Genomic DNA, 24,695 nt, shown 5'->3' on the forward strand with positions numbered 1-24,695 from the left:
TCTCTATCATTCCCTTCAGTGGCTATGTGCATGGAAGTTTTAGGTCTCATGATTGCTGCATCGGACACGATCTCCTTTGCATGTTGCAGCAAAGGTGCAGGGATTATACTCAGTTATCACAGTTGATATACTTAATTCCCAACATTCAACACTCTCTGACTTGGGAGTTAAACCATCACCTTATTGTTTAAGGGGCCTCCTTTGTTTGTCCTTCCTGGACTGTGATCACAACAGATGCAAGTCTTACAGGTGCTAGGGTCCCTTCTGGAGGCTGCGGGGCATAGCAGTGGCGCCTTATCTAGATCCTGGTTTCTCAACAGCCGGGCCGTGATAGCCCTGCTGGTGGGCCCCGACCTGTCATGCCCCCCACTGCACACCAGGGGCAGACAGACCAATTGAGGCCCCAGGAACACTGTCTCACACTGATTGAAATGTATTACTTTTTATGAAAACATGATAGCCTCCCTGCCCTGCCCCCACTATTTGCTTAGTTACTGATAGGGCAACTGAAAACTCCAGCTTAAGGAATGCACCAGGATCCGTGGAGATGCCATTTGTGGGCCCCCCTACTTGCTGGTCCCTCGGCCTAGGTCCTATTTGCCTAGCTGATCAGCCTGCCCCTGCTGCTCACTATATATATATAGTGTCTAGCTACAATTTACTGGGCCTTGAGATCACTTTGGTTGAGAACCACTGATCTAGATGATATCTTAATTCAAGCGTCGACCTTCCAACTAGCCAAATCTCACACTTGTTGGCCTTTCTAAGATCTCATGGGTGGAAGGTGAACGTAAAAAAAAAAAAAAAAGAGTTCTTTCCCCTCTCACAAGAGTTTCATTCCTAGGGACTCTGATAGACTCGGTGGACATGAAAATATTTCTGACGGAGGTCAGGAAATCAAAAATTTTAGCCAACTGCTGAGCTCTTCATTCCATTCCTCGGCCGTCAGTGGCTCAGTGTATGTAGGTAATCGGATTAATGGTAGCGGTAATGGACATAGTTCCGTTTGCTTGCTTACATCTCAGACCACTGCAACTATGCATGCTCAAACAGTGGAATGGGGATTATGCAGATTTATCTCCTCAGATAAATCTGGATCAGGAGACCAGAGATTCTCTTTGGTGGTTGTCACAGGATCACCTGTCCCAGGGAATGTGTTTCCGCAGGCCAGCTTGGGTTATAGTGACAGACGCCAGCCTACTGGGCTGGGGTGCAGTCTGGAATTCCCTGAAAGCACAGGGTTTGTGGACTCAGGAGGCCGCCCTCCTACCGATAAATATTCTAGAACAGAGCGATATTCAATGCTCTTCAGGCGTGGCCTCAGCTGGCGTTGGCCAGATTCATCAGATTTCAGATGGACAACATCACGACTGTGGCTTATATCAATCATCAGGGGGGAACAAGGAGTTTGCTAGCGATGCTAGAAGTTTCCAGAATTATCCGATGGGCAGAGACTCACTCTTGCCATTTATCAGCAATCTATATCCCAGGGGTAGAGAATTGGGAGGCGGATTTTCTAAGTCGTCAGACTTTTCATCCGGGGGAGTGGGAACTCCATCCGGAGGCGTTTGCTCAACTGATTCAGCTATGGGGCACACCAGAATTGGATCTGATGGCGTCTCGTCAGAACGCCAAACTTCCTTGTTACGGGTCCAGGTCAAGGGATCCTCAGGCAGTACTGATAGATGCTCTAGCAGTACCCTGGTCGTTCAACCTGGCTTATGCGTTTCCACCATTCCCTCTCCTTCCGCGTCTGATTGCCAGAATCAAACAGGAGAGAGCTTTGGTGATTTTGATAGCACCTGCGTGGCCACGCAGGACTTGGTATGCAGACCTGGTGGACATGTCTTCTCTTCCACTATGGACTCTACCGCTGAGACAGGACCTTTTGATTCAAGGTCCGTTCAAGCATCCAAATCTAATTTCTCTGCGGCTGACTGCTTGGAGATTGAACACTTGATTTTATCAAAGCGGGGTTTCTCTGAGTCGGTCATAGATACCTTGATTCAGGCTCGAAAGCCTGTCGCCAGGAAAATCTATCATAAGATATGGCATAAATATCTTTATTGGTTCGAATCCAAAGGTTACTCATGGAGTAAGATCAGGATTCCTAGGATTTTGTACTTTCTCCAAGAAGGATTGGAGAAGGGATTGTCAGCTAGTTCCTTAAAAGGACAGATATCTGCTTTGTCTATTCCACAAGCGTCTGGCAGATGTCCCAGACGTTCAGGTGTTCTGTCAGGCTTTAGTTAGAATCAAGCCTGTGTTTAAACCTGTTACTCAGCCATGGAGTTTGAATTTAGTTCTTAAAGTTCTTTAAGGGGTTCCGTTTGAACCCATGCATTCCATAGATATTAAGCTTCTATCTTGGAAAGTTCTGTTTTTAGTTGCTATCTCTTCGGCTCGAAGAGTTTCTGAACAATCTGCATTACAATGCGACACGCCTTATCTTGTTTTCCATGCTGATAAGGTGGTTTTGCGTACCAAACCTGGATTCCTTCCTAACCAAAGATCTCCGTCAAACATTCTTTGTTGTCTATTCTGGAAAGCGTAGAGATCAAAAGGCTACGGCTACCTCTCTTTCCTTTTGGCTGAAAAGCATCATCCGTTTGGCATATGAGACTGCTGGACAGCAGCCTCCCGAAAGGGTTACAGCTCACTCTACTAGAGCGGTGGCTTCCACATGGGCTTTTAAAAATGATGCTTCTGTTGAACAAATTTGTAAGGCTGCGACTTGGTCTTCGCTTCATACCTTTTCCAAATTTTACAAATGATACTTTTGCTTCTTGGAGGCTATTTTTGGGAGAAAGGTTCTGCAAGCAGTGGTGCCTTCCGTTTAGGTTCCTGTCTTGTCCCTCCCTTCATCCGTGACCTAAAGCTTTGGTATAGGTATCCCACAAGTAAGGATGAAACCGTGGACTCGGTACATCTTGCAAAAGAAAACAAAATTTATGCTTACCTGATAAATGTCTTTCTTTTGCGATGTACCGAGTCCACGGCCCGCCCTGTCTATTCAAGACAGATAGTATTTTTTATTGAAAACTCCAGTCACCTCTGCACCTTATAGTTTCTCCTTTTTCTTCCTAAGCCTTCAGTCGAATAACTGGGGGGTGGAGTTAAGGGGAGAGCTATATAGACAGCTCTGCTGTGGGTGCTCTCTTTGCCACTTCCAGTAGGGAAGGATAATATCCCACAAGTAAGGATGAAACCGTGGACTCGGTACATCGCAAAAGAAAGAAATTTATCAGGTAAGCATAAATTTTGTTTTTTTTCTTTAATTGCAAGGATTTTGGAATTCCAAAATCCTTGCAATTATTAAAGACAAAAAAAAAAAGTAATATAGGAATTACAATCACTAAAAATAAAGGCGACCTTCATTCATCAGTTAAAAAAAACAAACACTGATGAATAGGCACCTTTATTTCATATCACCACAGCTTCAGTGCTAACCTAAGCACCCACGGCACAACTTTTTTTTTTTCAATGAGTGTTTCCACCTTAGTCAATAGCTGTGATATTGAAAAACTGAGCTGTGTTGTGGATGGCCGGAGGAGTTTAGGTTAGCACTGAGCCTGTGGCGAAATTTTTTTAACTGAAGGATGGTCATCTTTATTTTATGTGATGGTAAATTCTATTGTTTCATAAACAGTAGGATTTATCATCTCATTAATGCATACCCATATCAATAAAAAAAAAAAAAACTATAAACACAATGTAAGATCAGTCACAACTTTATTAATAGAACAGATATCAAACACTTTAATAGCATTGTATTAAATAGCCAGGTTTATAGTTCAAACAGGAATGCCAAGGACAATCACTTTCCACGGGTACACCGAGTTATGAGAGCAGCAGTTACACAAAACACACACGTACTCCAACTGGAAAACACCTGCAAAATAAAAATAAAAAAAAGTGAGAATACAGAACAAAATTTCAAGTTCCTCCTACAAACCCTAGAGCATAGCATACGGTAGAAATGGTGTACACTTCAACAGGATCAATTTAAATGGGTTGTAATTCAAGGAACACATACAATGGGTATCAACTGATTCAGCAATATGCATTTTTTTCTTCTTTTAAACCCTTTAACGAACAGCACCGTCCCCTGTATGGCGCTAGTTTTTAGCCCTTAAGGACGCTACTGTTCTGGGCTCTTTCTGCATCAGTCTCGCTGACAGTGGCTGGATTGCATGTCCCAATAGAGAAAAGGCTTTTTTTTTAAAAAAAAAAAAATATATATAAATAAAACTAGATGGCGGATACTATTTTGAGGGTAAGAGATGTGTGTGTGCGAGCGCGAGCGCACATCCTACACTGAAGAAAGAAAAAAGAAAAAGCCCTTTTTTTTTTTTTTTAAATGGAGCAAAATGCTCTGGTCTTTTGGGTAAGTTTTTGTCTGAAATTCCTGGTTCTCAAAGGGTTAACCAACTCATTCACAAAATTTTAAATTGAATTAGACACATATAAATTGCTGCATATCAAGTAGAACTGTCAGCAGTTATTAAAGTGAATGTAAATGTTGATGTTAAAGTGCCCGGTATTTAAAAATTCGATAAAAAACAGGGGCACTTTAGTTCATCAAAATTTACATTTCACTCCTGTTGTGAAAAAACAAAAACAAAAAAAAATTACCTTTTAATCTTCACAGCAGCTCCAGCTTCCTCCACCCGTTGCAAAGCCTCTTCCTGGGATAAAATGAGGAGGGGGGGAGCTGTGATTGGAGGATGACCTATCCATAATTTTTGACAACAGAAATTGCTTGCAACGACCGGAGGAAGCTGGAGCTGCTGTCAATTTTAAAGTTACACAACAGGAGTGAAATGTAAATTTTGATGAATTAAAGTGCCCCTGTTTTTAATCAAATTTTTAAAAAACAGGCACCTAAACATCAAAATTTACATTCACTTTAAAGGGATGGCTATTATAGAGTGCAATTGATTAAAATTGTTTTTTAGTATCACAGTTAAAGTGGCGTTACTCAACAAATTCTTATTTAGCCCTAAAGCAACTCCTCCACAAAACAAAAAGTATTTTGGTGCATAACGGATTGCTAACTGATTTGTTAGCAGTTATCAATAAAAAGGAACACGAAACACATTTTTTCTTCCCCTGTCACGATTCAGATAGGGAATACACAATTTTAAACATTCCAATTTGCTTATTTCTCTTGGTATCCTTTGCTGAAAAGGATACCTAGATATGCTCAGGAGCTGGGATTTAACTGCCGATTGGTGGCTGTACATATAGTTCTTGTTATTGGCTTACTAATGTGTGGGAGCTAGCTACCAGTTTTGCATTGCTGTTCATTCAATACAGGATACCAAGAGAATGAAGCAAAAAATGTATAATATAAAGTCAATTTGAAAGTTATTTAAAGATGTATGTTTTTGCTAAAAAAAAAAAAACTTTTAGTCATCTGCATCATCTGTGCTGAGTTCATTCTTTACTGTGATCTTGTGGGATATTAAAAAAAAAAAAAAAAAAACTGAGAACGGAAATAAAGTGATATCTAAGGCGCATGATTCCTCGCTAGTCCTGGGATAAGCATACAGATGCTTACATTTGGTCTATAATAGGATAGGGCTACCAAAGACACAGAGGTAACAACACTGTCATTTTTTTTTTTACAGAGATACTAATGTGTATATTTTCTTGTAAGCCTTTTACAGATCTGCTGCATCACTTAAATGATTCAGCATTTGGATATTACTTCTCTTTAAATGTACAGCTCCTTAAGATCTGAAACCGTTCTAATACAGAATTAAAGGAACACTCAAGTCAAAATAAACTTATGATTCAGAAAGAGCATGGAATTTTAAGTTATCAAATTTTGCAGTCTTTTTATATTCACACTTTCTGGGCAACAAGCCCCTACTGAGCACGTGCAGAAGCTCACAGGGTATACATATAGTCTGTGATTGTCTGAGGTCGGTCACATGATACAAGGGGCCAGAAAATGGGAGAAAAAATCTGCTTATTTGAAATTCAGATTAAGTGCGATTGCATCGTCTTTTTATTATGTACTTCTACTGCATTGAGTGGTCATTTAAGCAACATTGCCAACACATCTAAGAGTTTAGATAAAGATTTCATGGTGAAATGTATTACTAAGAAAATGTCCAGAACTGCGCAAGAAAGGTCAGATGCAGACACCATTATGGTATTTAAAATAACCCTCTCCTGCATAAATAGGGATGGGCGAATGTTTCGCAACATTCGAAAAATGAAACTAATTTTAACATTCATTCAAATTTCAAATGTTTACATAGCATTCGATTTTCGAATGTTCGGTTTCGAATTTTACTATTACTTTCGAACATATTTGTTTAGAAAAATTCGAATTTATAATAGTATTTCTAATTCTTTCTTTAAATGTAATATTCAAATTATACAATATTTAATCGAAATAGAAACATTTGAATTGATATTTGTATCTATTATGTATCAATTTACTAGATTCCCTACCACATGAACTATTGAGCTTCTGAATAGTATTTGTTAAATAGAAAGTTAAATTTTAAATTTGGACATTCGATCCAATTAAACATTCAAATTCGAAAGTGACATTCAAAAACTGTAGCATTCGATAGATTTTCTAAGAATATTCGTTCGTATCAACATTCGGATTTGTAATTCAAATTTCGGTAATAACATGCGTTCTAACATTCAAATTCATAAATTTACATATTCGCCCATCCCTAATGGGCAGTAGGCTTTTTTATTAATGTATGTATGCAGCAACGTCTTACTTTCATTGTGATATTCCAGCATTTCTATAGATTTAATACACCACTAACAGTGTACTTTACAGTCCATGAAAACTGAAATACCAGAGTTGCTAGATTAAAAGGGATTTTGAAGAAGAAAAAAAAAACAGCAACAAAGAAACCCCCCACTTCTCTCTGTAGTGAAACTTGCAGCTTTAAAAACTAACTTTATTCTTTAAGCTTATTTTGAATGAAAAAAAAGGTATAATTTATGTAGAGAGTGTGAGTGTATATATATATATATATATATATATATATATATATACATATATATACACATATATACACACATATACAGATGTTCCAAACAAGCCAGCTAGAAGAGACAAAACAGACTTAATACATCTATGTTCTAGATTCCAATTAGAGAAGTAACCTAGCAGAGGTAGTCTGGATATGGCAACAGTATACAAAGCGATTATAATAATTTGAGAAACCATTCTTTAGCCTGTGAGAGAAAATATTCATACATACTTAAAGGGACAGTTTACTCAAAAAGATGTTCTCCCCTTTAATTTGTTCAAAATGATCTATTTTACCTGCTGGAGTGCATTGAATTGTTTACAAGTAGCTAGTTTATACCCTTATTTTGGCATTTGAAATAGCTGATTTAGCCTGTGGTATCCCAACCTATACAGAAAGTTTTTGGACTCAAAAAGAACAGTCATTTTGGGAACAAAAATCATTACAAAAAAATTAACTTGACATTTACATTTTTATAATTAACATCCATTATTACTTTTTTTTTTGCATTTTTAAGTTATTTACCTTTTAAACTTATAAGCTTTCCAGCGCCCTCTGAAATCAACTTTCAAAGACCAATAAGCAGGCCAGTCGTATGACCTATGTACACCTGCTCATAAGCAGACTGCCTGGTTCATTTATCCATGCTCAGAAGCTGAGCAGTGTTAGAGAATTCTGGTGCACTGGCCACCAATCGGCCTTCTCTGAAAGCTGACATCTCCAAGGCTACCAAAAAACACCCTCTGTGTCTGCAGATCTGCATGCAGTGGGTGTTCATTTTCTATTATGAGACCAGCAGCACTATAACAGCTATGTTTTAAACAAAGAAAAGTATCTGCATTTTTTGTCTACCAAGCCCCATACAGCGAGTGTCCCAGACAACCTCATCAACAGTGCTAAACTGGGAGCTTCTAAGTAAGTTTGTAACACAAATTATACTGGATTTTTTTAGATCAGTATCTGTGTATATTCTTCATAGTAGTGTCTATTGCATGCAGTTATATGAAAATTGGTGTATACTGTCCCTTTAATGATTTCATATACTTGTAGTTGCTTAATCAAAATAAAAGCCATTAGCTTTTGATGTGTTAGTAAAATATTGTACATCTACAAAACAGAATCTTTTATTATGGCTCTTTTAAAAAAGGGACAGACTGCTCCAGAATTCTTATTGTTTAAAAGAGTAGATAATCCCTTTATAATCCATTCCCCAGTTTTGCATAATAACCAACACTGTTATAGAAATATACTTTTGACCTAAAATATATAAAACTGCAATCACACTTAACATACTTAAAGGGGCAGTTTACCCAAACATTTGCTCCCCTTGGAGAATGATCTATTTTACCTGCTGGAGAGTATTGAATCGTTTACAAATAGCTCATTTACCCTTATTTCGGCATTTGAAATAGCTGATTAAGCCTGTGGTATCCCCACCTATACTGAGTTTTTGGACTTAAAGGGAACGTATTTTGGGAACAAAAATAATAATAATAATATATATATATATATATATATATATATATATATATATATATAAATAACTTGACATTTACATTTTTATAATTAACATCCATTATTTTTTTTTTTTTTTGCATTTTTAAGTTATTTACTTTCTAAATGTATAAGCTTTCCAGTGCCCTCTGAAATAAACTTTCAAAAGACCAATAAGCAGGGCAGTCGTATGACTTCTGTGTACACCTACTCATGCGCAGACTGCCTGGCTTGTTCATTTGTGCTAAGAAACTGAGCAGTGTTTGAGAATGTACAGTCTCTTGTTAGGGAGTCTAGAACGATCCTCTGAGTGATCCGAGTGGTCTCCGCTCCATTGTTTGAGCATGCATGTCCATGGAAGCAACCATTAGACCAATTACCTCCATACATTGAGCCACTGATGGACGGATAGAGGACTGAAGTGAAAGACAAGAAGCTTGGATTTTCTGACATCCAGAAAAATCTTCATGGACAGAGAGTCCATGATCTAGAGCTGCAACAACTAATCGTCATAATCGATAATAATCGATTATGAAAATAGTTGTCAACGAATCTCATAATAGATTAATTGGTTTGCAATTAGTTGGTCTGTGCACAACACCAGCTGCTTCACTCCGATGAACTCCTGCATATGGTATTGTGTTTTATGGTTATGTCCTTAGCCTAAAGGACGTCTACAGACGTCTACTTTTCACTTTTTCAGGACAGTATAAGTTTACAACTACCCCTGGCTTATGTGCAACTCAGATATAATAGTCATCATTTGGTTTGTTTATATTAAATCTGGTGATTTGGAACTATGCTTTTCATGATATAGTGCCAAGCTTGTTGTTTACACCTTGCCCCTAGATTGATGGGAGTTATTTAAATTGATGTGCACTATTATCTGTTTGCACAATTATTAGCGTATTGCTGATTATATGTACTGTATAAATAAATGTTTAAGGCTTTGTCCTGTTATTGATATACAGTCCTTAGCGCTTTTGCTTTTCTTTTTTATTGTTTTTTTTATATTTTTAATAAATTGTGATAATATGTACTAGATTCAACCTTTATAAGTATATATTCGTTATTTTTAGAGCAGACTAGATATTTCCCCTAACCTTATAGCTGGTTATTTACCATTGCATATAGATATTCAAGATATTTTTATGTTAGAATGAAGTCAATGGTTACTTTATTGAGAGGCCCCTTGCCAAGGTAGAAAACACTTAGCATTGGTGAAGAGTTAACAAAGATAAATATCCCACTTTGGTGAAATTGGCAAAAACCTACTTATACACCTCAACAGCCTTTTCTCTGCTGCAGGAAATATAGCTGCAAACAGAGAACCAGCCTTAGCCAGAAGCATGTGGACATGTTGAGATGTTTGCATTTCAATGCAAAGTTTCTGAAAGAGTGAATAACAGAAATAGAATTTATGCTTACCTGATAAATTACTTTATCCAACGGTGTGTCCGGTCCACGGCGTCATCCTTACTTGTGGGATATTCTCTTCCCCAACAGGAAATGGCAAAGAGCCCAGCAAAGCTGGTCACATGATCCCTCCTAGGCTCCGCCTACCCCAGTCATTCGACCGACGTAAAGGAGGAATATGCATAGGAGAAATCATATGATACCGTGGTGACTGTAGTTAGAGAAAATAATTCATCAGACCTGATTAAAAAAACCAGGGCGGGCCGTGGACCGGATACACCGTTGGAGAAAGTAATTTATCAGGTAAGCATAAATTCTGTTTTCTCCAACATAGGTGTGTCCGGTCCACGGCGTCATCCTTACTTGTGGGAACCAATACCAAAGCTTTAGGACACGGATGATGGGAGGGAGCAAATCAGGTCACCTAGATGGAAGGCACCACGGCTTGCAAAACCTTTCTCCCAAAAATAGCCTCAGAAGAAGCAAAAGTATCAAATTTGTAAAATTTGGTAAAAGTGTGCAGTGAAGACCAAGTCGCTGCCTTACACATCTGATCAACAGAAGCCTCGTTCTTGAAGGCCCATGTGGAAGCCACAGCCCTAGTGGAGTGAGCTGTGATTCTTTCAGGAGGCTGCCGTCCGGCAGTCTCATAAGCCAATCGGATGATGCTTTTAAGCCATTAAGAGAGAGAGGTAGAAGTTGCTTTTTGACCTCTCCTTTTACCTGAATAAACAACAAACAAAGAAGATGTTTGTCTGAAATCCTTTGTAGCCTCTAAATAGAATTTTAGAGCACGAACTACATCCAAATTGTGTAACAAACGTTCCTTCTTTGAAACTGGATTCGGACACAAAGAAGGCACAACTATCTCCTGGTTAATATTTTTGTTAGAAACAACTTTCGGAAGAAAACCAGGTTTAGTACGCAAAACCACCTTATCTGCATGGAACACCAGATAAGGAGGAGAACACTACAGAGCAGATAACTCTGAAACTCTTCTAGCAGAAGAAATTGCAACCAAAAACAAAACTTTCCAAGATAGTAACTTAATATCTACGGAATGTAAGGGTTCAAACGGAACCCCTTGAAGAACTGAAAGAACTAAATTGAGACTCCAATGAGGAGTCAAAGGTTTGTAAACAGGCTTGATTCTAACCAGAGCCTGAACAAAAGCTTGAACATCTGGCACAGCCGCCAGCTTTTTGTGAAGTAAGACAGATAAAGCAGAAATCTGTCCCTTCAAAGAACTTGCAGATAATCCTTTCTCCAAACCTTCTTGTAGAAAGGATAGAATCTTAGGAATTTTTATCTTGTTCCATGGGAATCCTTTAGATTCACACCAACAGATATATTTTTTCCATATTTTATGGTAAATTTTCCTAGTTACAGGCTTTCTAGCCTGAATAAGAGTATCAATGACAGAATCTGAAAAACCACGCTTTGATAAAATCAAGCGTTCAATCTCCAAGCAGTCAGTTGGAGTGAAGCCAGATTCGGATGTTCGAATGGACCTTGAACAAGAAGGTCTTGTCTCAAAGGTAGCTTCCATGGTGGAGCCGATGACATATTCACCAGGTCTGCATACCAAGTCCTGCGTGGCCACGCAGGAGCTATCAAGATCACCGAAGCCCTCTCCTGATTGATCCTGGCTACCAGCCTGGGAATGAGAGGAAACGGTGGGAATACATAGGCTAGGTTGAAGGTCCAAGGTGCTACTAGTGCATCTACTAGAATCGCCTTGGGATCCCTGGATCTGGACCCGTAGCAAGGAACCTTGAAGTTCTGACGAGACGCCATCAGATCCATGTCTGGAATGCCCCATAATTGAGTTATTTGGGCAAAGATTTCCGGATGGAGTTCCCACTCCCCCGGATGGAAAGTCTGACGACTCAGAAAGTCCGCTTCCCAATTTTCCACTCCTGGGATGTGGATTGCAGACAAGTGGCAGGAGTGATTCTCCGCCCATTGAATTATTTTGTTCACTTCTTCCATCGCCAGGGAACTCCTTGTTCCCCCCTGATGGTTGATATATGCAACAGTCGTCATGTTGTCTGATTGAAACCTTATGAATTTGGCCTTTGCTAGTTGAGGCCAAGCTTTGAGAGCATTGAATATCGCTCTCAGTTCCAGAATGTTTATCGGGAGAAGAGATTCTTCCCGAGACCATAGACCCTGAGCTTTCAGGGGTTCCCAGACCGCGCCCCAGCCCACCAGACTGGCGTCGGTCGTGACAATGACCCACTCTGGTCTGCGGAAGCTCATTCCCTGTGACAGGTTGTTCAGGGTCAGCCACCAACTGAGTGAATCTCTGGTTCTCTGATCTACTTGGATCGTCGGAGACAAGTCTGTATAATCCCCATTCCACTGTCTGAGCATGCACAGTTGTAATGGTCTTAGATGAATTCGTGCAAAAGGAACTATGTCCATTGCTGCAACCATCAAACCTATTACTTCCATGCACTGCACTATGGAAGGAATAAGAACAGAATGAAGTACTTGACAAGAGCTCAGAAGTTTTGATTTTCTGGCCTCTGTCAGAAAAATCTTCATTTCTAAGGAGTCTATTATTGTTCCCAAGAAGGGAACTCTTGTTGACGGGGACAGAGAACTTTTTTCTATGTTCACCTTCCACCCGTGAGATCTGAGAAAGGCTAGGACAATGTCCGTATGAGCCTTTGCTTTTGACAGAGACGACGCTTGAATCAGTATGTCGTCCAAGTAAGGTACTACTGCAATGCCCCTTGGTCTTAGCACCGCTAGAAGGGACCCTAGTACCTTTGTGAAAATCCTTGGAGCAGTGGCTAATCCGAATGGAAGTGCCACAAACTGGTAATGCTTGTCCAGAAACGCAAACCTTAGAAACCGATGATGTTCCTTGTGGATAGGAATATGTAGATACGCATCCTTTAAATCCACCGTGGTCATGAATTGACCTTCCTGGATGGTAGGAAGAATTGTTCGAATGGTTTCCATTTTGAACGATGGAACCCTGAGAAATTTGTTTAGAATCTTGAGATCTAAAATTGGTCTGAATGTTCCCTCTTTTTTGGGAACTATGAACAGATTGGAGTAAAACCCCATCCCTTGTTCTCCTAATGGAACAGGATGAATCACTCCCATTCTTAACAGGTCTTCTACACAATGTAAGAATGCCTGTCTTTTTATTTGGTCTGAAGACAATTGAGACCTGTGGAACCTTCCCCTTGGGGGTAGTTCCTTGAATTCCAGGAGATAACCTTGAGAAACTATTTCTAGCGCCCAAGGATCCTGAACATCTCTTGCCCAAGCCTGAGCAAAGAGAGAGAGTCTGCCCCCCACCAGATCCGGTCCCGGATCGGGGGCCAATACTTCATGCTGTTTTAGTAGCAGTGGCAGGTTTCTTGGCCTGCTTACCCTTGTTCCAGCCTTGCATTGGTCTCCAGGCTGGTTTGGTTTGAGAACTATTACCCTCTTGCTTAGAGGGTGTAGAATTTGAGGCTGGTCCGTTTCTGCGAAAGGGACGAAAATTTGGCTTATTTTTAGCCTTAAAAAGACCTATCCTGAGGAAGGGCGTGGCCCTTTCCCCCAGTGATGTCTGAAATAATCTCTTTCAAGTCAGGGCCAAATAGCGTTTTACCTTTGAAAGGGATGTTAAGCAATTTGTTCTTGGAGGATACATCCGCTGACCAAGACTTTAGCCAAAGCGCTCTGCGCGCCACAATTGCAAAACCTGAATTTTTCGCCGCTAATCTAGCTAATTGCAAAGTGGCGTCTAAGATAAAAGAGTTAGCCAATTTAAGTGCTTGAACTCTGTCCATAACCTCCTCATATGAAGAGTCTTTATTGAGCGACTTTTCTAGTTCTTCGAACCAGAAACACGCTGCTGTAGTGACAGGAACAATGCATGAAATTGGTTGTAGAAGGTAACCTTGCTGAACAAACATCTTTTTAAGCAAACCCTCTAATTTTTTATCCATAGGATCTTTGAAAGCACAACTATCTTCTATAGGGATAGTAGTGCGTTTGTTTAGAGTAGAAACCGCCCCCTCGACCTTGGGGACTGTCTGCCATAAGTCCTTTCTGGGGTCGACCATAGGAAATAACTTTTTAAATATAGGGGGAGGAACAAAAGGTATGCCGGGCCTTTCCCATTCCTTATTTACAATGTCCGCCACCCGCTTGGGTATAGGAAAAGCATCGGGGGGCACCGGGACCTCTAGGAACTTGTCCATCTTACATAATTTCTCTGGAATGACCAAATTGTCACAATCATCCAGAGTAGATAACACCTCCTTAAGCAGAGCGCGGAGATGTTCCAATTTAAATTTAAAAATAATAACATCAGGTTCAGCTTGTTGAGAAATTTTTCCTGAATCTGAAATTTCTCCCTCAGACAAAACCTCCCTGCTGGCCCCTTCAGATTGGCGTGAGGGTACATTAGAACCATTATCATCAGCGTCCTCATGCTCTTCAGTATCTAAAACAGAGCAATCGCGCTTTCTCTGATAAGTAGGCATTTTGGACAAAATGTTTTTAATAGAATTATCCATTACAGCCGTTAATTGTTGCATAGTAAGAAGGATTGGCGCACTAGATGTACTAGGGGCCTCTTGTGTGGGCAAGACTGGTGTAGACATAGAAGGGGATGATGCAGTACCATGCTTACTCCCCTCGCTTGAGGAATCATTTTGGGCAACATCATTATCAGTGGCATCATTGTCCCTACTTTGTCCGGACACTAAGTCACATTCATCACATATATTTAAATGGGGAGGAACCTTGGCTTCCAAACATACAGAACATAGTCTATCTGATGGTTCAGACATGTTAACAGGCATAAACTTGATAACAAAGCACAAAAAACGTTTTAAAATAAAACCGTTACTGTCACTTTAAATTTTAAACTGAACACACTTTATTACTGAATATGCGAAAAACTATGAAGGAATTGTTCAAAATTCACCAAAATTTCACCACAGTGTCTTAAAGCCTTAAAAGTATTGCACACCAAATTTGAAAGCTTTAACTCTTAAAATAACGGAACCGGAGCCGTTTTTACATTTAACCCCTATACAGTCCCTGGTATCAGCTTTGCTGAGACCCAACCAAGCCCAGAGGGGAATACGATACCAAATGACGCCTTCTATAAGCTTTTTCAGTGGTTCTTAGCTCCTCACACATGCATCTGCATGCCTTGCTTTCCAAAAACAACTGCGCATTAGTGGCGCGAAAATGAGGCTCTGCCTATGACTAGAAAAGGCCCCCAGTGAAAAAGGTGTCCAATACAGTGCCTGCTGTTTTTTTTAATACATCCCCAAGATTAAAAGAACTATTTATAGATAACATCCATTAAACATACTCATAATGTAAACGTTTTAGCCCAGAAAAATGTCTACCAGTCTTTAAAGCCCTTGTGAAGCCCTTTATTCTTATACTAAACTAAGAAAATGGCTTACCGGTTCCCATAGGGAAAATGACAGCTTCCAGCATTACCAAGTCTTGTTAGAAATGTGTCATACCTCAAGCAGCAAAAGTCTGCTCACTGTTTCCCCCAACTGAAGTTAATTCATCTCAACAGTCCTGTGTGGAAACAGCCATCGATTTTAGTAATGGTTGCTAAAATCATTTTCCTCTTACAAACAGAAATCTTCATCTCTTTTCTGTTTCAGAGTAAATAGTACATACCAGCACTATTTTAAAATAACAAACTCTTGATTGAAGAATAAAACTACATTTAAACACCAAAAAAACTCTTAGCCATCTCTGTGGAGATGTTGCCTGTGCAACGGCAAAGAGAATGACTGGGGTAGGCGGAGCCTAGGAGGGATCATGTGACCAGCTTTGCTGGGCTCTTTGCCATTTCCTGTTGGGGAAGAGAATATCCCACAAGTAAGGATGACGCCGTGGACCGGACACACCTATGTTGGAGAAATGTTATTAACAGTGATAGTCTAACTCTTTCTAGTTCTACCTCTTTTCAAACAGTTTGTGGTTTTGTTTTGTTTAATTATAAAACACTGCTCTGCTGCTTAAAAATTGAAGAAACAGTTGTGTTAAAGGGACATTCAACACTTAGTGTAACAGGTTTTTATATAGTAAATTAAGAAACGGAGGTCCGCCTACACTATACCCCTCCTCCCTTGCCGCCTTGCTTCTGTCCTAATCAGCGGCGCTAACTACTCTAATACCCGGTCAATATGGATGCCGAACTCCCCCCACTATTACGTAGCTGCCTTCTTCTTAAACTGATAAGCAAATCAGAATCCAGTCCTCGGACTGAAATTGCACGCGCGTGCAATTTCAGTCCGAGGACTGGATTCTGATTTGCTTATCTGATTTGCTTACCCCAGTCATTCGACCGACGGACAGGAGAAAAAACCGGAGAAACCATAAGGTGCCGTGGTGACTGTAGTTAAAGAAAGAAATTCATCAAACCCGATTAAAAAACCAGGGCGGGCCATGGACCGGACACACCGTTGGAGAAAGTAATTTATCAGGTAAGCATAAATTCTGTTTTCTCCAACATTGGTGTGTCCGGTCCACGGCGTCATCCATAACTTGTGGGAACCAATACCAAAAGCTTTAGGACACGGATGAAGGGAGGGAGCCAATCAGGTTACCTAAACAGAAGGCACCACGGCTTGCAAAACCTTTCTCCCAAAAATAGCCTCCGAAGAAGCAAAAGTATCAAATTTGTAGAATTTGGCAAAAGTGTGCAGGGAAGACCAAGTCGCTGCCTTACATATCTGATCAACAGAAGCCTCGTTCTTGAAGGCCCATGTGGAAGCCACAGCCCTAGTAGAGTGAGCTGTGATGCGTTCAGGAGGCTGCCGTCCGGCAGTCTCGTAAGCCAATCGGATGATGCTTTTTAGCCAAAAGGAAAGAGAGGTAGCAGTAGCTTTTTGACCTCTCCTCTTGCCAGAATAAACGACAAACAGAGAAGACGTTTGTCTGAAATCCTTTGTTGCTTCGAAATAGAACTTTAAAGCACGAACTACATCTAAATTGTGTAACAAAACGTTCCTTCTTTGAAACTGGATTCGGACACAAAGAAGGCACAACTATTTCCTGGTTAATATTCTTGTTGGAAACAACCTTTGGAAGGAAACCAGGTTTAGTACGCAAAACAACCTTATCTGAATGGAACACCAGATAGGGCGGATTACACTGCAAAGCAGATAACTCAGAAACTCTTCTAGCAGAAGAAATAGCAACCAAAAACAGTACTTTCATAGATAACATCTTGATATCTATGGAATGTAGAGGTTCAAACGGAACCCCTTGAAGAACTGAAAGAACTAAATTCAGACTCCAGGGAGGAGTCAAAGGTCTGTAAACAGGCTTGATCCTGACCAAAGCCTGAACAAAAGCTTGAACATCAGGCACAGCTGCCAGTCGTTTGTTTAACAAGACAGATAAAGCAGAAATCTGTCCCTTTAGAGAACTCGCTGATAATCCCTTATCCAAACCTTCTTGTAGAAAGGAAAGGATCCTAGGAATTTTGATCTTACTCCATGAGAATCCCTTGGATTCACACCAACAGATATATCTTTTCCATATTTTATGGTAAATTTTTCTAGTTACAGGTTTTCTGGCTTGTACCAGAGTATCTATTACAGAATCCGAAAACCCACGCTTAGATAAAATCAAGCGTTCAATTTCCAAGCCGTTAGCTGGAGGGAAACTAGATTTGGATGTTCAAATGGACCTTGTACTAGAAGATCCCATCTCAAAGGTAGCTTCCATGGTGGAGCCGATGACATATTCACCAGGTCTGCATACCAAGTCCTGCGTGGCAGGAGCTATCAAGATCACCGAGGCCCTCTCCTGGCTACCAGCCTGGGAATGACAGGAAACGGTGGAAACACATAAGCTAGGTTGAAGGTCCAAAGCGCTACTAATGCATCCACTAGAGTCGCCTTGGGATCCCTGGATCTGGACCCGTAGCAAGGAACATTGAAGTTCTGACGAGACGCCATCAGATCCATGTCTGGAATGCCCCATAATTGAGTCAACTGGGCAAATATCTCCGGGTGGAGTTCCCACTCCCCCGGATGGAATGTCTGACGACTCAGATAATCCGCCTCCCAGTTTTCCACTCCTGGGATGTGGATCGCAGATAGGTGGCAGGAGTGATCCTCCGCCCATTTTATGATTTTGGTCACTTCTCTCATCGCCAGGGAACTCCTTGTTCCCCCCTGATGGTTGATGTAAGCAACAGTCGTCATGTTGTCTGATTGGAATCTTATGAATCTGGCCTTTGCTAGTTGAGGCCAAGCCCTGAGAGTATTGAATATCGCTCTCAGTTCCAGAATGTTTATCGGGAAAAGAGACTCTTCCCGAGACCATAGCCCCTGAGCTTTCAGGGAGTCCCAGACCGCGCCCCAGCCCACTAGACTGGCGTCGGTCGTGACGATGACCCACTCTGGTCTGCGGAAGCTCATTCCCTGGGACAGGTGATCCTGGGTTAGCCACCAACGGAGTGAGTCTCTGGTCTTCTGATCTACTTGAATCACTGGAGACAAGTCTGTATAGTCCCCATTCCACTGTTTCAGCATGCACAGTTGTAATGGTCTTAGATGAATTCGCGCAAAAGGAACTATGTCCATTGCTGCAACCATCAACCCTACTACTTCCATGCACTGAGCTATGGAAGGTCGTGGAACAGAGTGAAGAACTTGACAAGCGTTTAGAAGTTTTGACTTTCTGACATCTGTCAGGAAAATCTTCATTTCTAAAGAATCTATTATTGTCCCCAAGAAAGGAACTCTTGACGACGGAGACAGGGAACTTTTTTCTATGTTCACTTTCCATCCGTGAGATCTGAGAAAGGCCAGAACGATGTCTGTGTGAGCCTTTGCCTTTGAAAGAGACAACGCTTGTACCAGAATGTCGTCCAAGTAAGGTGCCACTGCAATGCCCCTTGGTCTTAGAACCGCTAGAAGGGACCCGAGTACCTTTGTGAAAATCCTTGGAGCAGTGGCTAGCCCGAATGGGAGAGCCACAAACTGGTAATGTTTGTCCAGAAAGGCGAACCTTAGGAACTGATGATGATCTTTGTGGATAGGAATATGTAGATACACATCCTTTAGATCCACGGTAGTCATAAATTGACCCTCCTGGATTGTAGGTAAAATCATTCGAATAGTTTCCATTTTGAACGATGGTACTCTGAGAAATTTGTTTAGGATCTTTAAATCCAGAATTGGTCTGAAAGTTCCCTCTTTTTTGGGAACTACAAACAGATTTGAGTAAAAACCCATTCCTTGTTCCACGGTTGGAACTGGGTGTATCACTCCCATTTTTAACAGGTCTTCTACACAATGTAAGAATGCCCGTCTCTTTATTTGGTTTGAAAATAAGTGAGACATGTGGAACCTTCCCCTTGGGGGTAGTTCCTTGAATTCCAGAAGATAACCCTGAGAAACTATTTCTAGTGCCCAGGGGTCCTGAACATCTCTTGCCCAAGCCTGAGCAAAGAGAGAGAGAGTCTGCCCCCTACTAGATCCGGTCCCGGATCGGCGGCTACTCCTTCATGCTGTTTTGGTAGCAGCAGCAGGCTTCTTGGCCTGCTTACCCTTGTTCCAGCCTTGCATCGGTTTCCAAGCTGGTTTGGTTTGTGAAGCATTACCCTCTTGTCTAGAGGCTGCAGAGTTGGAGGCCGGTCCGTTCCTGAAATTGCGAAAGGAACGAAAATTAGACTTATTCTTGGCCTTGAAAGGCCTATCTTGTGGAAGGGCATGGCCCTTACCCCCAGTGATGTCTGAGATAATCTCTTTCAATTCTGGCCCAAAAAGGGTTTTACCCTTGAAAGGGATATTAAGCAATTTTGTCTTGGAAGATACATCCGCTGACCAAGACTTTAGCCAGAGTGCTCTGCGCGCCACAATTGCAAACCCTGAATTTTTCGCCGCTAATCTTGCTAACTGCAAAGCGGCATCTAAAATAAAGGAATTAGCTAACTTAAGTGCGTGAATTCTGTCCATAACCTCCTCATACGGAGTCTCTCTACTGAGCGACTTTTCTAGTTCCTTGAACCAGAACCACGCTGCTGTAGTGACAGGAATAATGCATGAAATAGGTTGCAGGAGGTAACCTTGCTGTACAAAAATCTTTTTAAGCAAACCCTCCAATTTTTTATCCATAGGATCTTTGAAAGCGCAATTATCCTCGATAGGAATAGTAGTGCGCTTGGCTAGTGTAGAAACTGCCCCCTTGACCTTAGGGACTGTCTGCCATAAGTCCTTTCAAGGGTCAACCATAGGAAATAATTTCTTAAATATAGGAGGGGGGACAAAAGGTATGCCGGGCTTCTCCCACTCCTTATTCACTATGTCCGCCACCCGCTTGGGTATAGGAAAAGCATTGGGGTGCACCGGAACCTCTAGGAAATTGTCCATCTTGCACAATTTTTCTGGAATGACCAGGTTGTCACAATCATTTAGAGTAGATAGCACCTCCTTAAGCAGTGCACGTAGATGCTCTAATTTAAATTTAAATGTCACAACATCAGGTTCTGCCTGTTGAGAAATTCTACCTGAATCAGAAATTTCCCCATCTGACAAAACCTCCCTCATGGCCACTTCAGATTGGTGTGAAGGTATGACAGAGCAATTATCATCAGCGCCCTCCTGCTCTACAGTGTTTAAAACAGAGCAATCGCGCTTTCTCTGAAATGCAGGCATTTTGGATAAAATATTTGCTATGGAGTTATCCATTACTGCCGTCAATTGTTGCATAGTAACAAGCATTGGCGCGCTAGAAGTACTAGGGGTCTCCTGCGTGGGCAAAACTGGTGTAGACACAGAAGGAGATGATGTAGAACTATGTCTTCTCCCTTCATCTGATGAATCATCTTGGGCAACTTTATTATCTGTGGCAGTACTGTCCTTACTTTGTTTGGACGCTATGGCACAATTATCACACAATTTGAAGGGGAAGACACATTGGCTTCCATACATACAGAACATAGTTTATCTGAAGGCACAGACATGTTAAACAGGCTTAAACTTGTCAATAAAGTACAAAAACCGTTTTAAAACAAAAACGTTACTGTCTCTTTAAATTTTAAACAGGGCACACTTTATTACTGAATATGTGAAAAACTATGAAGGAATTGTTCAAATTTAACCAAATGTTTACCACAGTGTCTTAAAGCATTCAAAGCATTGCACCCCAAATTTCAGACCTTTAACCCTTAAAATGAGGAAACCCGGAGCCGGTTACAGTTTTAACCCCTCTACAGTCCCAGCTACAGCCTTTGCTGCGACTTTACCAAACCCAGGTGGGTATACGATACCAAATGAAGCCTTCTAGGAACCTTTTCAACTACTTTCAGACCCACACACATGCAGCTGCATGTCCTGCTCTCAAAAGTAACTGCGCAGTAATGGTGCGAAAATGAGGCTCTGCCTACTACAGAGAAGGCCCTTCCTGAATGGGAATGTGTCTAAACCAGTGCCTGACTTAAAAAAAACGTTCCCCAAAGTTTATAAAGTGTGAATTTCAACATAAAGGTGTATAAAATGCTCAAATAAAGCAATCGATCTAGCCCATAAAAGTGTCTACCAGTTTTATAGCCCATATTAAGCCCTTTATTCTGTTTGAGACTAAGAAAATGGCTTACCGGTCCCCATGAGGGGAAATGACAGCCTTCCAGCATTACACAGTCTTGTTAGAAATATGGCTAGTCATACCTTAAGCAGAAAAGTCTGCCAACTGTTTCCCCCAACTGAAGTTCTCATCTCAACAGTCCTATGTGGAAACAGCAAACGATTTTAGTTACTGCTGCTAAAATCATATTCCTCTCACAAACAGAACTCTTCATCTTTTTCTGTTTCAGAGTAAATAGTACATACCAGCACTATTTTAAAATAAACTCTTGATAGTAGAATAAAAAAACTACAACTAATCACCACATACTCTTCACCATCTCCGTGGAGATGCTGCTTGTTCAGCGGCAAAGAGAATGACTGGGGTGGGCGGAGCCTAGGAGGGACTGTATGGACAGCTTTTGCTGTGCTCTTTGCCATTTCCTGTTGGGGAGGAGAATATTCCCACAAGTTATGGATGACGCCGTGGACCGGACACACCAATGTTGGAGAAATAACTTTTAAAAACAGGAGACGGGGAAAAAGGAATTCCTGGCTTTTCCCATTCATGAGCTATAAATGTCCGACATGCGGTCTGGAATAGAAAAAACCTCCACAGATGAAGGTTTGACGTTAAACTCTGTAAAGTTTTTTATACCTCTTAGGAGTCTCAGCGACAGTAAAGTTGGAGTCATCTAAAGTAGCTAGCAGATCCTTCAAGAGTAAGCAGAGGTGCTCAAGCTTAAATCTAATATTAACCTACTCTGAATCTGCTGTACTAGCAACTGCAGTTTCAGAATTGAAGATCTCTCCCTCCGAATGATCCTCCTCAGATAAACAGACAGACTAACTAACGCAGCCTTGGCGGAATCAGAACTCTTAGAATTGGATATGTTCTTAGACTTCCTCTTTCTCTTACCAGCAATAGGTAAGGCAGATATGGCTGCAGAAACCACAGACGTTAGTTGTGCAGCAAAATCTCCTGGTAAATATACACCCCCAGGAACAGGTTGAAAAGGTAACGCAGAGCACTGCATGTGAAACCGCTAAAGCTTGAAACGTTTGAGGAAAAACCTGAGGCATGGCACGGACAACATTATCCTGAGAGACTGATGGCTCTGAGAGGGAATCTTTATTTTTAGACATTAGTGTTTTATTTAAACATGTGGAGCAGAACTGCACAGGCGGAATAATCTGAGCCTCCAAGCAATAAACATTTGTCAAAATACAATTCAAGGGCTTTATCCTTGTATTCTTGCTAGAAAAAGTTCCCAACAATAATTAAGACCAATAAAAATAGAACAAGAACTACCTTATACATTTATAAAAATGTTCTAGGTTACAATAATAAATTACCTCCAGGAAATAGTGAATAATTATAGTAATTTGGACTTCTAGTCCTAAGAAAAAATAAGGCACCGCTATACCTCAGATCCACTGAGGAAACTTACCAACCCGGTGACCAGGAACCCACTAGTAAAACTAAAGAAGAGATCTCTTCAACTCAGACAACTGAGCAAATGCAGAGATGCTCCGCTCTCCCAGCCGGCAGTGAAGAGAAGCCAAAATGGAAGAGCGGAGAGGGATAACGTGATCGCATAGGGAAAAAAACTAATGCGCCACACTCCAAGTATTAACTGACAAACTAGACAGCGCGCAATTTCCCTAATGAAAAGGTGCAACTGTAATCCTCACACAGTGAAAACGCTACACATAAATAATTAGGTCCCTCTATTAATCAAACGCACAGAACACTATTAGGACAATAAATCCATAAGCCCAATTAAAACCTCTCAAGCTAGCCTCATACACAGGGGATAAAACCATTAACCCCTTGAGTTCCTAAGTAGGGATGCACCGAAATTTCGGCCGAAAATGGGCCTATCCCATTTCGGCCGAAAGAGGGGAAAACCGGCCGAAAATTGCATGTTTTATTTGAAATTAAATTGACCCCTATGCACCATAAAATCAACCCCTGGCAGCCAGATTTGTATCCCTCTAAGTGTCCTCCCCCGTGCCTCACTGACCGCAATAAGTAGTTAGAAGATGCATCTAAATTTCGCCCCGTTTGGCTGGGTTATTTCTAGGCCATATTCAACTTTAACTACATGCCCCAGAATGCCTTGCGGGTAGAGGGGGTGCGGCACTGTGGGCTGTTCACTTACTTGAAGCAGAGCGGCAGAGAGGGAACTTGCCGTGTCAGATGACATTTATGACACTTGCCCGCAGAGCCATATAGTTACTTGTAAGGGATCCTCCGGTCAGTGAGTGTGTGAAAGGATCATACGTATATTTACCCTTATCTGGCTCCCTGTCTAACTGTGACTTTATTTGAAAAAGCAGCTCATTGAGTCCTGCACAAATAAAGTCACGATTAGACAGGGAGCCAGATAAGGGAAAATATACGTATGATCCTTTCACACACTCACTGACAGGAGGATCCGTTACAAGTAACTATATGGCTCTGCAGGCAAGTGTCAAATTTCATCTGACACGGCAAGTTTACTGTGTAAACAGACAGCGGGCTGCAGCGTGGTTTCAATACAAGCAGCTGTTACCTCCTCCTCCTGAGTCCTGCACAAGGAGAGCTGCTTTTACAAAAGTGTCACCGCCAGACAGGGAGCCCAGTCCAGATAAGAATGAATTATATGCAATATGTAGGGGCCGTTTGCACACTGACAGTCCAATCTACAAGCACTGGTAATACGATCTCTTACATTCCTCTGTGTCTCAGTACCATGCTTAACCCCAAGCTGCCTGCTGTGTACCTCAATGCAGATTATTATGTGTGTATATATATATATATATATATATATATATATAATATATGTGTATATATATACATACAATATATGTGTATGTGTGTGTATGTATGTATATATATGTGTGTATATATATATATTTATATTAATATATATATATATATATATAATTAAAAGTCTTATATTAATAAAATTATAGAAAAAAACTGTTTTAAAATCATTTGGGGGAAAAAGTCATTTTCGGTTTCGGTTTTCGGCCAAGGGCATCCTAAATTTTTGGTTTCGGTCTAGAATTTTCATTTCGGTGCATCCCTATTCCTAAGCATTCCAGTGCCCTGCAGAGCTGCCTAACTGATACCCCCATAATTAAAGGAGAAATTTGTCCTATTAAATTGTCCACAGAGGATTAACCCTCCAAAGTACTGGCTCCTTCCAACCAC

General features: G+C 41.0%; 1 long non-coding RNA gene across 3 annotated transcripts in view; it reads right to left on the reverse strand.

Moving 5' to 3' along the window:
* Window positions 1–3,715: 3,715 nt before the first annotated feature.
* The window catches only part of LOC128660628 (uncharacterized), a 35,774-nt gene continuing 14,794 nt past the window's right edge, over window positions 3,716–24,695 (reverse strand). For 2 of the 3 annotated variants that reach the window (XR_008402563.1, XR_008402564.1), the window contains one exon: window positions 3,716–3,892. This is a non-coding gene — a long non-coding RNA (uncharacterized LOC128660628). Of the gene's footprint in view, window positions 3,893–7,072; window positions 7,087–24,695 lie in introns of those variants that run through there. The other variant, XR_008402565.1, reaches the window with a different exon arrangement.

Source organism: Bombina bombina, chromosome 5 (assembly GCF_027579735.1).
Source record: "Bombina bombina isolate aBomBom1 chromosome 5, aBomBom1.pri, whole genome shotgun sequence".
NCBI classification, from domain to species: Eukaryota; Metazoa; Chordata; class Amphibia; order Anura; family Bombinatoridae; genus Bombina; species Bombina bombina.